Here is a 16345-nt window from a genome sequence, read left to right on the forward strand (position 1 = left end):
ATTGTTCAAAAACTTAAGCGATTTAAAGCGGTATAATTTTTACATTTCAATAAAAGAAGGACGTAGTTCAGATAATTTTCCGTAGAATTCGACGATGTACTTTTCATTCCGGTTTTTACAACGCTGTTTTCATAAAGCGATAACGATAATTGGATTAAATTTTTACAAGACAGGACCCTACGTGATATTTATCTCGGGCATCGGTGTTAATTTAGTTAGTTTGAATCAATCGTATTAATGGATACACAAATGGCCTGTATTAATCAAAATTAGTTCTTTGCATGAGGTGACGATTTATTTTATTTCTTTTAAGGTAATCTAACCGTTAAGGTAAGTTTTGAATGGATAAAACAACCAAATATCTGTCTCCTAAATGAACACAACAATACAAAATCCTACTCTACTTCAAGTCCCTCCTCATCTCCGTGTACTTCTTTCCTCCGTTCATCCTATCCAACATCCCACAATCCTATTCCTGCCCCTTCTTCGTTTGCCTAATGTTATCCCCTCTATTACAGTCTTCATCCCATTTCCGATGAATATGCTTTTCATCCATTTTCCTGCGTACTGAGGAATCCTCCCAATAAACCGCTCTCCTCGCCCACCATAGCTAATACTTCCTCATTTGTTTTCCTTGCGATCCATTTTACCTTCTCCATTCTTCTCCACACCCGCGTTTCAAAAGCCTCTAATCTAAGTCTATCCTCCTGCTTCAGTGACCACGTTTCCGCACCGTACATAGCTACGCTCCATATCAAAGTTTTTACGAGTCTTTTCTTAACATCCTTACTTAACGTCCCTGTCATCAACTCCCTCCTCCTCGTGAAAGCCTCTTTGCCTAGCGCAATTCTTCTCCTTACGTCCCTACCACTTTGACCCCGTTGGTCCAAAACACTACCGAGATACGTAAACTGTTCTACCTGCTCTAGTTTTTTCCCTCCTATATCATTGAATAGCTTAACATTTTTCTTTCTGGACAATCGCATAACCTTTGTTTTATTAATATTGATTCTCATCCATATCTAATGCACCTACTCGACTCATTTTATTGTTTAACTCGTTTTATTTCCTTTTGCTGAACTCTGTGTTCGCATTCCTCCATTTTTTCTCTCATCTATCTTTGTAATTATCTCATCCGCAATCAATGGTTTCCTTGTCCAATTCTGATTAACGGTTCCTACAGTTTCTTTTGTGGACTTCGATCTCCCTTTCCTTATACATTACTATACTTTCTCGATAGTTCTCCGCTCTTTGTCGTCATCCGTGATTTACTCTAAGCCTCCTGAAACTTCTTCCTTATCAATCCATTCAATGCTTCTACATTCCATTTCCTAACTCGCCTACCCTGCCTTATCTCTTTGAAACGGATTCTACTCTTCATAACAACTAAATTGTGGTCAGAGTCCGCATCCGCTCCCGGGAAGCTGTGTGAATTTATCACACTGTTCCTAAACCTGTGTCTAACAAGGATATAATCTAGCTGATACCTTCCTGAGTCACCTGGCATTTTCCATGTATACCTGCGTCTTTTGTGGTGTCCAAACCAAGTGTTGGTGATGACTAACCCATGTCTCCCGCAGAACGCAACTGCTTTCTCCCCGCGGTCATTCCTCGTGCCTAAACCGTAGTCCCCCACCTCATCACCATCTCTTCTTTCGCCTATCGTCGCATTCCAATCCGCCATCACTATCAAATGTTTCCCTGCAGGAACACACGCGATTATGTCCTCTAACGCATAGTATATCCTATCGACCTCTTCTTCCTTATGGTTGCTCGGTGGCATGTATACCTGAATAATTACCAAGTTCGTCGGTTCTGCTTGTATCTATAATAGTAATGATCTATCCGTTACCTGCTCTATGTTGACTACGCTTCTTCCTACTCCTTTAGTTAATATTATGGTAACCCCTCGTTGGCTCTCGTCCACGCCGCTGTATATTATTCTAAAATTATCACTCCAGTAATCCCCGCTATCATTCCATCTCACCTCGCATAGACCTAAAATATCTATTTTCCCCTTTCCATCTCTCGCTTAACATTCTCCAATTTCCCTGTCCTCATCATTGTCCTAACATTCCACGTTCCTATTGTAACTAATGTGGTCTTCTTCTCCTGCGTCTTCTGCCCCGCTGCTGCTGGTTTTCCCTTGCAAGGGTTTCGCGGGATGACGACCGCGGAAGCCTTGCCTCCCCCGCTGCCGGGCACGACTTACGGCCGATTGGGCCGAGCCCCGTAGTTGCCAGGACTCAAAATCTCTGTATAGTCCATCATGTAAATCTTGGGAATGATAATTGAGGTGGTTTTCCGTTGCCTTCCTCAATAGTGTTTTTAACGTGACACCATCACTTACTGGCCGCCCCGCTGGGATCAGATGCCTTTGCAGCCGCCTCACTGAGGAACAGACGCTGCGTGGACATCTTTCATCAGGCTCCTAACCGTCGACCTATCTGGCATGGGTGACCCTACCAGAAACAATTATTATTACTGCCGCCAGCAAAGCTCTAAGGGGTATCGGAACGCACATGGCCTTCCACGCCAATGTTGTCGACCATGGGAGGGACGATTTATTTATGCAATATATTTACTTATTTCTCTAAATTTTAAAAACGTTTTGCCCGTTTAGATGTTTTTAAGAAAAATTTAATTAAGTCTCTCAGACTTTCTAGTGAATTCGCAGGAAAAGTTTTCTGTATAGCATAGGTAAAGGGGAATGAAGGGAAGAAAAATGCAACAGCCTAGTAAAACTTAAGTACATTGGATATTAATACAAAGTCTTTCTTTATATATACATGCATATGTATAATATATTAATATCACCGGATGACTATTTTTCGTTTTAAATCATTTGCGATTGGCACATATAACGTATGCTGCATTATACTAGTCTTGTCTAGACTACCCTCCATGGGTAAATTACTCTCTCGTGCCAAATAATCTTGATCTGAATGTTCTCTTTAATATTTACCGGTTATTTAAAAATTCAAGACATAGTAAATTATGTACGTGTTTATCATACATACGAGCAAGGACTATGCTGTTTATTGACTTATTTGCAGGACCAATTGAAACGGCAAAGTTTTCTTAATAAAGAAACTTTTCTTCTCTCCGGTTAATAAAGAAAAAGCGCTTGGAAAATTATGTTTCCGGAGTTGATTTTCCGACATTCATTAAAGAAATATTCAGTAATATGTGGTTGAAAATGTTTACCACAGAATCATATTCTTTCACCCTATACAAACTTTCCAAAATTTAATATTCAATGCCCACGTTGATATTTATGAAGAGATATCTCTTCTAATAGGTGCCTATATTATGAGTGAGAGTTGAACGAACTCGCAACATGCGGTGGCCTGATGGAGAGAAAAACTAATAAATAAATCTTTGAAGAGAAATTTGTGTGGTGCTATGTTTAAACAGAAAATAAAGGGTTCATATGGCTGCTTTCCAGCATGGCAGAGGCACATACCCCTGAATTACCCTCAGTAGTACCGTATTCAGTCGTAGTTTTCGTACTCCTGGAGGTAATTAAAAAGCGTAGCAGCCACGAAGCAATTCCAGCCAGCCGAGTTTTTTTTTCCTCATATTCATTCGCGAAACTCTCGATCTGCACCATTTACTCATTCCTTTCCCTTTCCCCGATCTCCCATCGACCACTTTTTTGTTCTTCCATCCCTCCTCTTCCAATCCTCTCTCCACGTTTCCATGTTTTCTTTTTTTCCATATTTCCCCCCGCCCTATTGCCATGCCCCTGCGACGAATGCATCGTCAAGCGACGGCCAGTCAAGGAGGGCTCTCGGGATGCCTCTCATAAAACCAAAAATCTTCCACCACTCCCCTCGGCTCGCTTCCTCCCGCGCCTCTTGCGTTAATGTATTCATTCACTGGGGTAATACGAAGGGGTGCGGAAATGGGGTGGACGAGGGGTGCGTGGGATGGGCTAAGAGTGGACAAGAACGGATTTGATGGTCGGGGGTAGGGGGTGGGGATCGAGGAAGTTTCCGTCCGAGGGTCGGTCAATATAGGGGGATATATTTCGCCGGAAAACCCGTCCCCGTCACCTGCCTGTTTCATCTCCGCTCCCAGGGCAGCCTATTCATCTCTCCCGACATCATCCCCCGGCTCTGTCTCCTCGCCTTCATAACTCTGTAAATCCCCACCCTCGATCTCATCTCTCGCCCTCTGGTGTCTCTCTCTCTCTCTCTCCGTACATCCCATATATGCCCACCCGTCGTCCTTGTCCCCGTGCCATATGCCTTTCATGCCCATCCTCCCAAAGCCCCTTCGCCCCATTTACCTCACTCACTTTTGGCCGCTGCTCATATCGACGATTTCCGCGGGAGGTGCCTTTTCCGTCCCTCGCCCTCTCTTCACCCTTCCGCTCCATCCCGCTAGAAGCTTCACATTCATTTCACTCCTTTCATTCCAAGGGACAAGGTCCTGTTTAAAATGAGAGGGGGGAAAGAGGTGTTTCTCTTCTCCCAAACAGTTTCGCGGACGACGGCGGGTCAATTCATTCCGACCACTCGGATGTTCGTGAGTGTGCAGGTAGTCAGTCAGAGGAGCCCCATGGATCCGGGTGAAATGTTTCATCCTCTTGGGTCATATATTTTTTTTATTATTGTGTCGTTGGGTTAGAGAATATTTTGTTCACGTTTGAGGTAAGTGAACGATACACCCGCGATGATCAGCCAAACGCGAAAATTGGTCCAGGGAACAAGATGTATCGGACGTAACTATATAAATGCGTACGCATACACGCACAAAGATGTATCCACAAATGTATGACATGTATTTGTGTATGTGCTGTCCTCTTGTAATATATATTATTTTAATATAACCAGTTTTTTGCTCTCTATGTTAAGGTAGGTGTTGAATGGACAGGGAATAAGAACCGTTAGATTTCTAAGGCTCCCCTGACAGGACAACTGTCATTTAGAGTACTGCGAGGTTGACGTTTACACGAGTATATACGGCATATGTATAAGATGTATATACTCGTGTATATGTCGACATTTAAATTAAAAATTTCCATAAAAAAATTAGGCGTTAACCTACAAGTATACGCGAGAGACGTATTAATAGTAATTTAAAAAAGACATTACTTGAGATATTTGTTGAAGGTCTACCAGCACATTCCGAAATTCACTGATGTTATTACGAAGTAACAATAGCGTCACATTTATGACTTTTCTTTGCACAAACACTACTGCTACTAATGCTGCCTGTTTGTTACAGTGCATCGGTAAAAGCAAACAGTTATGGCAGTACCATTCGGAGAGTACTCGCGGTATTAGCGGTAACTTTCAGTACGCATAGACGATAATGGTTTATACTGACGAGACATTGAAAAAATGGAAATAAATATCTAATAATTACAACTTGGTAACTACTTCTAAAGTGTCTAATAATTTTTTTGCTCGTTACTTGAAAGCATGCATGTAACACATTTGCAAGTTATATATAATTATAATTAATTCATAGAAACTAAAATAGTAACATTTCATAACTAAATGGAAAACTCAGGCCATTTTATTTACAAGATATGTAAAAATAGGAGGTTTTTAGTAAAACTTCCAGGGTCGACCTATTTAAGTGTAAGGATATCTATGGCATTTATGTGCAAGGATTTGTTTAAAGCTATCGGTAAAAGTTTATGAAAAATAGATTTACTTCTTATATTACTGCAATGCCTCAACATTCTTCAAAGTTCATCCATTGAGTGTTGACACACTTTTCCAGCATCGAAAGGCTTTTCCACGACTCGAAGGCGCCCTGGTAGGCGGATTCCGGAAGGCCCATAAGGGTACACGTTCAAGCTTCTTTGACGGCACTTAGGGTCCCATGATGGTGTCTTTTGAGAAAGGATTTCACATTTAAGAATAGTAAATAGTCTCCTGGTGCCAAGTCACGACTGTAAAGATGTTGGGAAATCGTCGCGATATCGTTGTTTGTCAGGTGGTTGGTTACCTTGGAGCTTCAAGCTCTCAAGACTTTTGGGACGAGTCTAAGGCAAATCTTTCGCATCGCGAAATTTCCAGTAATAATGGAGTGTACTATCATCTTATCAATGCCAATACGATGTGCGATCATGTGCAGGCTTAATGGATGCTATACGTCATTGCGCTAGAATATCTGTTTACTTTCGGTTAGTTTGGCTGAGTCTCTGATTCTAATGGAATTCATTTATTATATTACTTAATATAGTTAACACGTTTATCATCAGTCTTTTTCCGCAGTATTATATATTTTAGTTGAGATAGAATTACTGTTATTAAATCTGCGTTGCATTTATTTAAGTTACAAGTTGATTAAAAGTCTTTGCAGTTGACTCAATCAGGAACGTACAGGTATGGTAGAAAAATGAGGGCAGTTCTATAGATTAAATCGTTATGGAGCCATATTAACAGAAAGTTCGGTTTGGTGCGGTAGCTAGTGTTTTGGCCGTGAACCCAGTTATGCAACACGTTGGTGGCAGAGTTTTCGGAGGTATCCCAAATTATGTTTTTTTTGGCATATGGTATGAGATGGGGCATTAAACTGTCGATATTTTGGTGCCTTTCCTTAAAATTAGGCTAATGTTTGTGCAGGGTGTCTTTTCATATTTCCTTTATTCCTTAAAAATCTCGCCTCCACCAAATTACCCTCATTACCATTATGTCGCTTCCTTCAAATAAAACTATTAATACGATATTAATACAATTAAATCGTATGTGTACGTATTTACAAGATTTCATTGATAGAGTATGTTAAGTTCATGTATCCTAATTATTGTTTGGTTTTCTTGGTAGAAATGTTGACTTAAAGCGTTATATTAAAGAATTTTGAAAAATGTGATCCAATTCCTACTCCTTTAATTCAGTTTCTGTTGAGTATTACCCCAGTGGCGTTAGAAAAATATAAGCTTCTCTTTCAAAAAATTCGAATTGTTTTCGTATGTGTGTGTGTTGGTAGACCGGAAGTCATAAGGCATACCTAATACAAGTTATTTGATGAAAATAGGAAAACCAGTACAGTAGTATGCCACCGTATTAATGATTCTTGCATAAATTATGATTTTGTACAGACCCAAGTATCTATGATTACAGGAAGAGGATCGTGGGAAAGATTCTGCAAATAAATATATCCTCAGAGCACTGAGTGTCGATTTCAAGTGAACCCCGGGAAAAAATCCTCACGCCCGTAATGAAATTCTCAAAAGAGAGGCCTATGCCGGGAGCGTGGTTGGAATGTCCTAGCGAGCGGGGAGAAAGGGAATGGCTGGAACAACTCCCTTCGCTTCGTTCCGCTGGTCCGCGCTCCTTCCTCAAGTCCACCTCTCTCTCTCTCCCTACACTCCTCCGTGCCTCGGGGATACATTCCTGCCGGGCATTCGTCTCCTGAGCGGAGCGAATTCGATGTGACACAGGCTGAGGGGTGATCGGCAGTACCCCGGAGACAATGCTGTCCTCTTTAAGCGACACACGGTACATCTTCATTCAGTCTCCTGGTCTGCTTGAAGGCTATTTCTCTCCATTTTCCATCTATTAACGTGTATTTGTCCCTCTCTATTTCTCTGCAATGCCGCCGGGATATACATCTTCCTGTCCATTTCGGGGTTCACCGGCCTTTTGAACGTTCCAGTTTTGATTCTATAACCATGCCCAACCTTTTCACGGTCGTGATAGCCCTAAGTCAAAGAACGAGACCAGGGTAGACTTCTTGTCAGAAATAAGAATTAGGTTCTCCGCGTGCTTCTCTCGGATTGCTTTTCTGGGACGACGTTTGCCTTGAGGCTATTTCATTTGGGCAATTAGTGTTTCACACCATGATTTTTTGTTCATTTTTCTCCTACAACATTTTCCAGTTTATGTTGGATTTATCAGGCCTGAACTTTAAGAAGGTATTTTACCTGTAGCAAATTACCTACCAACATTTGTACATATTTTCAAGAAACTTTTAGGTTTTTGTTTGACAATATACTTTTCAAAATAAAAACGCTTCTATGATCCCAAACACCATTTTAGCTTGACATTTCCGCTGCCGATAGTTGTTTAAGTGTCATTGAAATTAACGTTATCGCTCAATGCGACTAATGGTAAAATATTAGTTTTATTAAATTATTAAAAGTTTTTTTAACGAGGATAATACAAAGGAAACGTGATTGAACTAATTTCGCTAACTACGTAATTACAAAGCCAAGATATTGTGTGCCATTTAGTGTCATTATACTGATCATAAAGACGCCCTTGTGAATAACATGCAAACAGCATATTACCCCTGTAACTTCGTTAACAGAGTTTGACATGAAACATTTTTGGGCGGAACTTCATGCTTGTATTCTCCAATTCAATGGAGAAGATAAGTATACTGGTTTCATTTCTAAGTTTTGTCATTGGTTTTTTTTCATTCAAAGTTCGCTTGATATTAATTAATTCATGTAAAATATTAGATAATTTGAAATTGCATGAAACAAAATTTAAATACCTTCAACAGTTTTATTGTGCTAATGGAAGTCTACCATTTTAGATACGTCTTGGAAGGAAACATAACAGCTACCGCTATCTTTCTAAACCTCTTCTCCCAAGGCCCAACCCATTTATCACACTATTTAACGCACTGTTAACTCACTTTTCCAGTCTCTTTTGGGCTACTTTTAGCGACACTTTCTCCTCCCTACACAAGAAAAACAAATATATATATATATATATATATATATATATATATATATATATACATAATACATATGTATACAAATATATATATTGATAATATATACGAGGGTCATCCGGAAAGTAGTACCCGTTCGTGAAATAAAGACACAAAAGTAAATATTAACAAACATAAAAAATTTTATTTGAAAGAGGATACTTTAAACTACTTCTCAACATAATCTCCAAGCAAATTAAGGCATTTGTCATAACGTGTGACAAGTTTCTGTATTCCTGCTGCATAGTCCTTCGCCGCCAGCTCATTGAGATACGCGAGGGACCCATCTTGCACAAATTTTTGCATAATGCAGATGGTGTTTAACAATTTCATGAACAATTGTTCGAGAAACATTGGGAAAATGCTCACAGATGTCATCAATTGTGACGCGCCGATCGTTCCTCACGAATTCGTCAACTGAGCTCACCAGTTGGTCGGTCGTATGTATGTGTATATTTATTATATATAACATATTTATTATTTTTGTATATGTATATATATACACACACATTAATTGTTATTCTACTGTTTAAGATGCATTTGGGATAAACATACACTCAACGAGAATGCATTTTTAATCCTCATTTAAAAACACATCTTAGCTACTGCCATTGCACAAAATCCTTCTTCAAACATGCACATTTTCATCCTTCATTCATTTTGTTCAACAGGACTTTACTATTTTTCCCATTTTTCCTCTCCTTACGTTTTCCTAGATTTACCTGAATCGCAGTCTTCAACATCTGGTTGCCGATCAAAATGCTGTGCATCCAACAGCCTTCTTCTTCTCCTCAGCATGTATTTCTTGTACTTTTCCGTTTGGTTTCCTTTCTATCCATGTCCCCTTTTCCATTCTTCCCTACACCCTCATTTTAAGTCTTCATTTGCTCTATCGCATTGCTTCAACGACCATGTTTCCGCATCTTTCAAAACTATGCCTCAAATCATAGTTTTCGCTAATCTTTTCCTGCACCTTTTTTTCATTTAACTGGTCATGTACTCCATACTCCTTACAAATATTTCTTCTCCTGAAAGATTTCTTTGTCTGAAATCCCTACAACTGTGAACGGTCTAAAACTTGGTCTAAAACATTTCCAAAAAATGTAAACAGTTTTAACAGTAAGCAAAAACATTCAATAGAAATATAGCTATTGAATAACAAATGTACCTGTCAATTGTTATTATTTAATTAGCCTAATCTTTTAGGTCACAAGCAACATTTTTCTTGGAGTAAATAAGAAATTAATGCATGAGCACAGAACAAAGAAGAGACCATGGGGTGGTAAAGAAATAGCTGAATTATACTAGGGTCTCCTATTTCAGGTTCTTTTGTCTTTGTATGAGGATGATGTTGTCTTCATGAGATACCCTCATGTACATTTATACAAGAATTATTCCATGGAGGGAGCTTTACATCCACACCCGTGTTGTCACGTGTCCACGTATGTTTATAAATGTCTCTTTATTTAATATCAATAGGATCGGCGAACTCTGTCTTTCCATCCCCCTATTCCCGACGTCCACGCTCTTCTGCTATCGTCTCAATCTTCTTTGGCCTCCACTCGTTTCAATTATTCCTATCGCAATATCTCTCTTTGAAATTGGCTGTTTCCTCGTATCGCTTTCAGGATATCCGTGAACTTTTTTTCATTTATTCTTTAGTGTGTTATCGAGATGAGAAAGAAAAAGAAAGCACGGAATGTCTTCAATTTCCTTGCAAAACAGTTGTAATATTTCATCTCCAATTCCTCTCGTGCTGGAAGAAATTCAGAAAAATGTTTCAATTGTTATGAGATTAATCCTTCAATTTATTTGTTGCACCTGATGGAAATATACGAGTATGTACATAATTAGTAGCACTCTTATGGAATTATCTGATTTAAATAAACGTAAAGATTCTCCAAAATAGTTTGTGAGTTAAGAGGCTCAATTCTTCTGAAGTTAGAATAAGGCGCGGAGTATTTTGTGATGATTTTAAAGGGTACGTGACAGTAGTTTTCATGATAGTACCCAAGAAACTATGTTAGAATTTAATACGTTTATATTTGTACGCGGAATTTTAGACGGATTGTAGTTATTCTGATGGCACCTAAAATACTTTAGGATGTCCCAAACTTCCCAAAATACCTTAAGGATGTCCCAAATATCCTAAAATACTCACACGGAAATGTAAAGATCTTCAAAGGTTGGTTTTTTAATTCTCATCAAAAGGAATTTTGTCTCAATGAAAGACATAATTTTAGCGTAGGTAATAAAATTTAGCGTAGGTATATTTAATAACTAATGATGGCGTATTATTAGACGCAGACGTAGGAGCGTTTTGTTAGATGTTAGAGTGTGATAGAAGAATTACTTTGAAGAAGATTTTGAGCTTCTATGAAATAAATTTAGTTAATGACAATTTAAATTTTCGTAGAAAAAAGAATTTAAAATTTGTACTGAAGAATGTGTAAGATTACGAAATAGGTCTCTTTTATTTGATGGAATAAGAAAGTTCAATTCTGATCTTAAATATGCTGTAATTTTTAATAAAGAATCAATGAAATTCATCACTTTTCGAAATCTCTCCAAAATATTTTGGTGAATGAATTTCATTCGTACCATCTACATACCACTCACAGGATTCTGAGCAATGACTTTGGTTTGACCGTTTCCTATTTTATAAAATATTAGTGATGTTACGACGAGCGAGATAATCCCAAGAAAGCTGAAATGCAGCGAGTTTGCATATAACCGAAAATCAATGACTCGTTGGCTATGTTTCAAAATGCGTTAATGAATTACATACCTCGTGACATTTCTGTTATTTGTGGTATTCCACTTTGTCCCTTTTGGACTCAAAGCAACTCGTACAATGAGAAATAATAACACGTTTATGTGGTGATCTAAAATTAGTTTCCTTTGCTTTCCCCTATTTCATTTCCTCGTCATTTCTACTGCCCTTAATGTCGTTTTAATTTTCTTTTCTCCCACATAATGTATCTTCTCTCTCTCAAATCCACCATCATAGTCCGCTGCCTCTTCATACTTCCATTTTCTTTTTTTTTTATTATCTACTTCCTCGCGTTTCAAATCGTAACTAACATAAATAAATCTAATTATTATTTTAAAATTTTATTATATCCTCAATATATATTTTTGTTATCTTTTCTTTGTGTCTCTGTTTGCCAATTATAATATCAAAGCGAATAATTCATTTACGATATTCAAACATACAATTTCCTAATTGCGTGTCATGAAAACTCTATTCAACTCATTATTGGAATTTTAAAAACGGAAATCAATAAAATTAATGATCGAAATCGAGGAAAGCGACCATGCTAAAATAATTTATCCTGCAACGTAGGTGAATTAAGCTTTACTCCTGTTATGCAAAATGCATCTGAAATAGTTTCAGGGGCTTTCATATTTCTCATGGGAAATGCGGTAACGAAGGTTAATGCTCTTTCAACTTAAAGTGAAAAGAGTAGAAGACCCTTTGTTATTAGAATAAAAACTCGAATAAGTATATTTGAATTAATGTTGTATTAAAATTTCATTGGCATGAGACCTAGAAATATTGCAGCTCATGGGATATAGGCGTCATCTTCATATCACCCCGCAGAGGGGTTCACACGACCTACGCAGCGTGACATAACAGCAGAAGAAATCAAATGGAGCATATCCTAAGTGAGTCATTTTGTGTGACCAAAATTGCCTATAGTTTATCATAGCACTCGAATATCAAAATTACGGATGCATTTCACCAATATTCTGCTGAAAACTAGAATATTTAATGCAAAAAGAGTAAAGATATTTTTAGAGCTCACGAGAAAGTCAAGAGTGGCGCTCCACCCGAGTAGTTTCCACGAATTTGCATATCAATTTCCAATGCATCTATACCATTTTCTGGCTCCTTCATTTCCACTGTGTAAATTATCAGGTTGAGTCAGAGGACCCATCTCTACTCCAAATCTCTATGTAGGTAAATTACACAGTAACACTCAATTGTTTTGCGGACGTTTCTTGAAGTAAAAAACAAGAGATCCTTCAATTATGGAAGTTATTTTGTCGTTTAAATTAATAGTAGAATCTTCTTCTCATTCCTGGAAATATTAATATGGTCAATTATGAAAAAAACACGCTTAAGTTATGCGTATCAATTCACGGGGTGAGTATTTTGAAGAATTTCGATAAATTGTACCAGCACGATCAATAAATCCATTTTTTCCGGAGAAATAAATAAAATCATGGCATTTAATTTCATAATAGACCATGTAGGTCGCTTTATTTGTTGATAGAAAAATCTAAATAATGTCAGAATCAGGCGAATTTCTTTAATTGAAATCGTTATAATGCTATTGTTAGTTAGATTATTCAAATTTACCATATTTTGTCTCGGTTTCTTTGTCAAGACGATATCTTTTTACATATTAAAATATTCAGCAAGTGTTCATTTTCTCCCGAGTGTCACGCTATTGGCCTAATTTATCTCGAAATAACAATTCAGTGATCAACCCGAAATTGAAGCGGTGGGTTTCCAAATCCAGCTCTCGGGGTTGACTTGCACCTTATTTTCAAAATTAATTAAATGAGAATATTTCAATTAAACAGTCTTTATTTCAATATTTCTATATCTTTATTGCAATTTTTCTCGCGGTTCACTCAATATTTTTCCTTGATGAAATTATTTGATTTATGAGAATAAAAACACTTTCATCATTACTCTCCAAAATTCGAATTTTGAAATTAATTATTTTCTTACCAGCAGACTTGTATTCAGATTAGTTATTTCAATGGGCGGCATTTTATTTGTCCAAAAGTAGCGTCATTACGAATGTTGTATCGCAAAATCCATGCTTTTCATGTACCATTTTAATATTCATTCTGGTGGAGATGCTAGTTCGGTACGACTTTGGAGGCCAAAGTCACGAAAATAATTCTATTTCTATTCATCTCGTTAATGCAAAATCTTAGTAAATGTGAATTACCATTTAAAGGCCTTTGTTATTGCTATGCGGATGAAATCTAGCCGTGTACATACCGACGCTACTTAAAAGGTTTACAAACTAGAAGTTTAGTTGCCCCACTCCCCCCCACCCCCACACGGAAATTGATTGACAGTAAGACCCCAATGGTGGAAATGAGAGAATTGTCTGGCTCTCGGAAGAGGATTTAGTACATGCGTCGAACTTGTAACGAAGGGACTGAACAAGGAAAAGATTAAATCACCAGCAGGTCGAGATTGGCAATTGCGATCAACTGAACGTGGGTGATCCAAATTTCTCACCTCCGCCGATCGTTTCCACCTCAGTAATGGTATTTTTCGTATGTGTGTGCGTATACAGTACAAAGACTTTGCTGACGATAAATGGAATCGACAGTTTACGCCCGTTGGCTTTATTTCTATTCCGATTGTGTTTCCCCTATAACCCCCTTTTATGCTTACAATGTATTTATTCAGGAAATGGGAGTTGACAGCCCATCCATAAACCCACATATTCTCTGAGTTGAATGATTGAAGGCACCTCCTCATCATAGAGTTCTATTCAAATGGTGAAGGTGAAATGAACTCATAAAGTGAGGAAAGAGATAGTTATAGAAGACATGAAAAGAAACAATGAATACGAAGCACCACACCGGAATTAGAGCAGTTGTTTTGTGCACACCTTTAGAATAAGAAAGATTGGAAGGGATATAATATTTTGAAATATTCACATAAGGAAAACCCTATAGTGTTTTATATCCTTCTATATTAAATAAGTGAAATGGTAAAGGAAAAGATTGTAGCTAAATACGAAAAGGGCAGCTTCAAAGGCGCAAGAGATTTAAATTTTGTTTGAGAAAAACGGAGGTCTTCAGGAATTAAAATAATAACTCGAAGGAACATCAAACTAATTGATGAAATTAAATCATTAAAACTGTTACTATCAATAATAATGATATAACTTTAATACCTGTAGCGGACTGATTGATTATATCCTATTTTTAACAAGTTGTATTTTTCCAACGACTCAGCCACGCTTTGTAATGAACTTGACATAGTTTCCTACATTGATGGTGATATTAGGTGACCGATAAATGGTTCCATAGAGGTACTATTGGGGGCTTGAAGTCAGACAATCTTTAAAGAAGATAGTTGTTTCCATGGATATCATGGTAGGATTTTTCGAACTTGCTCAGTGATATGGCGTATAACGATTTTACATAAAAATCGAGAGCACATTGTTTACAGTCTTAATTTATTTCTTTGCAAGTAATTGCTGTCTACTAGGTATTTATACTCCTGATTACCGTTTATATTTTGAATTTAAAGATAATTTTGAAATTGGAAAATACAATTTTTTTATCAAAATGAACTTCGGAAAAACAATTTTCCGGCGCCTCTTGTATGTATTCCGGCATGCAAGAATGTTCCAAAATTACGTGGAATGACAAAACAACTGCTTACAAACCCGAGTAAAACATAACATTTCAGTTTTATATGGATTCAAAAAGGATGAGAGCAAGTATGTAGATAATTGAGCAACAACTAGATAATTAAAGAAAAGTGGAAAAAATGTCTAAGAAACTTGCTATGAAAATTAACATGTATATTTCAACCATGACAACTTTGTAAATAAAATAAAGGTAATACGGTTTTCTAGGAAGAGAAAAGCAAACTAATGTTAAAATAAGAGGGAGAAAACCAGAGCAGGTGGAACAATTTGTGTAACTCGGAAGTATTTTGAACCAAAATGTTCGAAGAATTAAGGATGCACAGAGAAGAATTGCGTTAGGCAAGGAAGCTTTCACCGAGAGGACGGAATAGATGACTGGAGCGTTGAGTAAGGATGTTAAGAAAAGACTCGTTAAAACTTCAATATTGGGTGTAGCTATATACGGCGTGGAGGCGTGGTTCCTGAAGCAGGATAATAGGTTTAGATTGGAGTTTTTTGGAATGTAGGTGTGGAGATATTTGGGAAAAGTAAGTGGACTGAAAAAAACCACCTAGGAAGTGCTGGGTACCGTGAAGAAGAAGAGATTATTGCCGAGAAGAGTCAAATTAGGATCTCAATGCTTTAATAATTATCAATTATATTTTTTCAGTATTGGGGATTAAGTATACTTATATAGTGACCAAATAGCAGTAGATATTTTATATAGAGCACATTTATATCTAAGAAATCTATTTAAATTAACCTTTAATTATAATTTTAAAATGTCCATATATTTACAATTGAATTAACGAAATTCATTATACCCATGGGAAAATTTACTGTTTAAAATTTAAAGGGGTGAGGTTTTTATTTTAATTACATTTATTAGACCTTTTGAATATAAATTTGACATCGATATGAAATTGATCAATGTAAAATAATATTGAAATATTATTTTACATTGATTTATAAAATTTATTTGGTTAATTTGTCTGAATTAAATTTATTTCCAGCAGAATTATGTATTTTTTAACTTGATTCACCAATTGGCTAATTTAATTTGCGAAACATCAAAGTAAGCTCTTCGAATATTTTTCCCCGTCTCAATTTCACACAAACCACGATGGGAAATTTTATCCAAATACTCGGGCCAAGGGACACACGTTTCGTGTTTTTATTTCGGCATTCGTTTCATTTTCGTCGACCGACAGGTGAGCGCCTGGCGATTCGCTTTTCCTCTTACAGCCCGCTCGTTGCCTTTA

The 16345-nt window shown here is 37.3% G+C and overlaps 1 protein-coding gene across 1 annotated transcript in view; it reads left to right on the plus strand.

Moving 5' to 3' along the window:
* The window catches only part of LOC139697860 (uncharacterized), a 531364-nt gene that overhangs the window by 335267 nt on the left and 179752 nt on the right, over positions 1–16345 (plus strand). The gene's annotated exons all lie outside the window — the stretch shown is intronic.

The sequence above is a fragment of the Hetaerina americana genome, unplaced genomic scaffold (assembly GCF_022747635.1).
Source record: "Hetaerina americana unplaced genomic scaffold, ioHetAmer1.1.p SCAF_8, whole genome shotgun sequence".
NCBI lineage: Eukaryota > Metazoa > Arthropoda > Insecta > Odonata > Calopterygidae > Hetaerina > Hetaerina americana.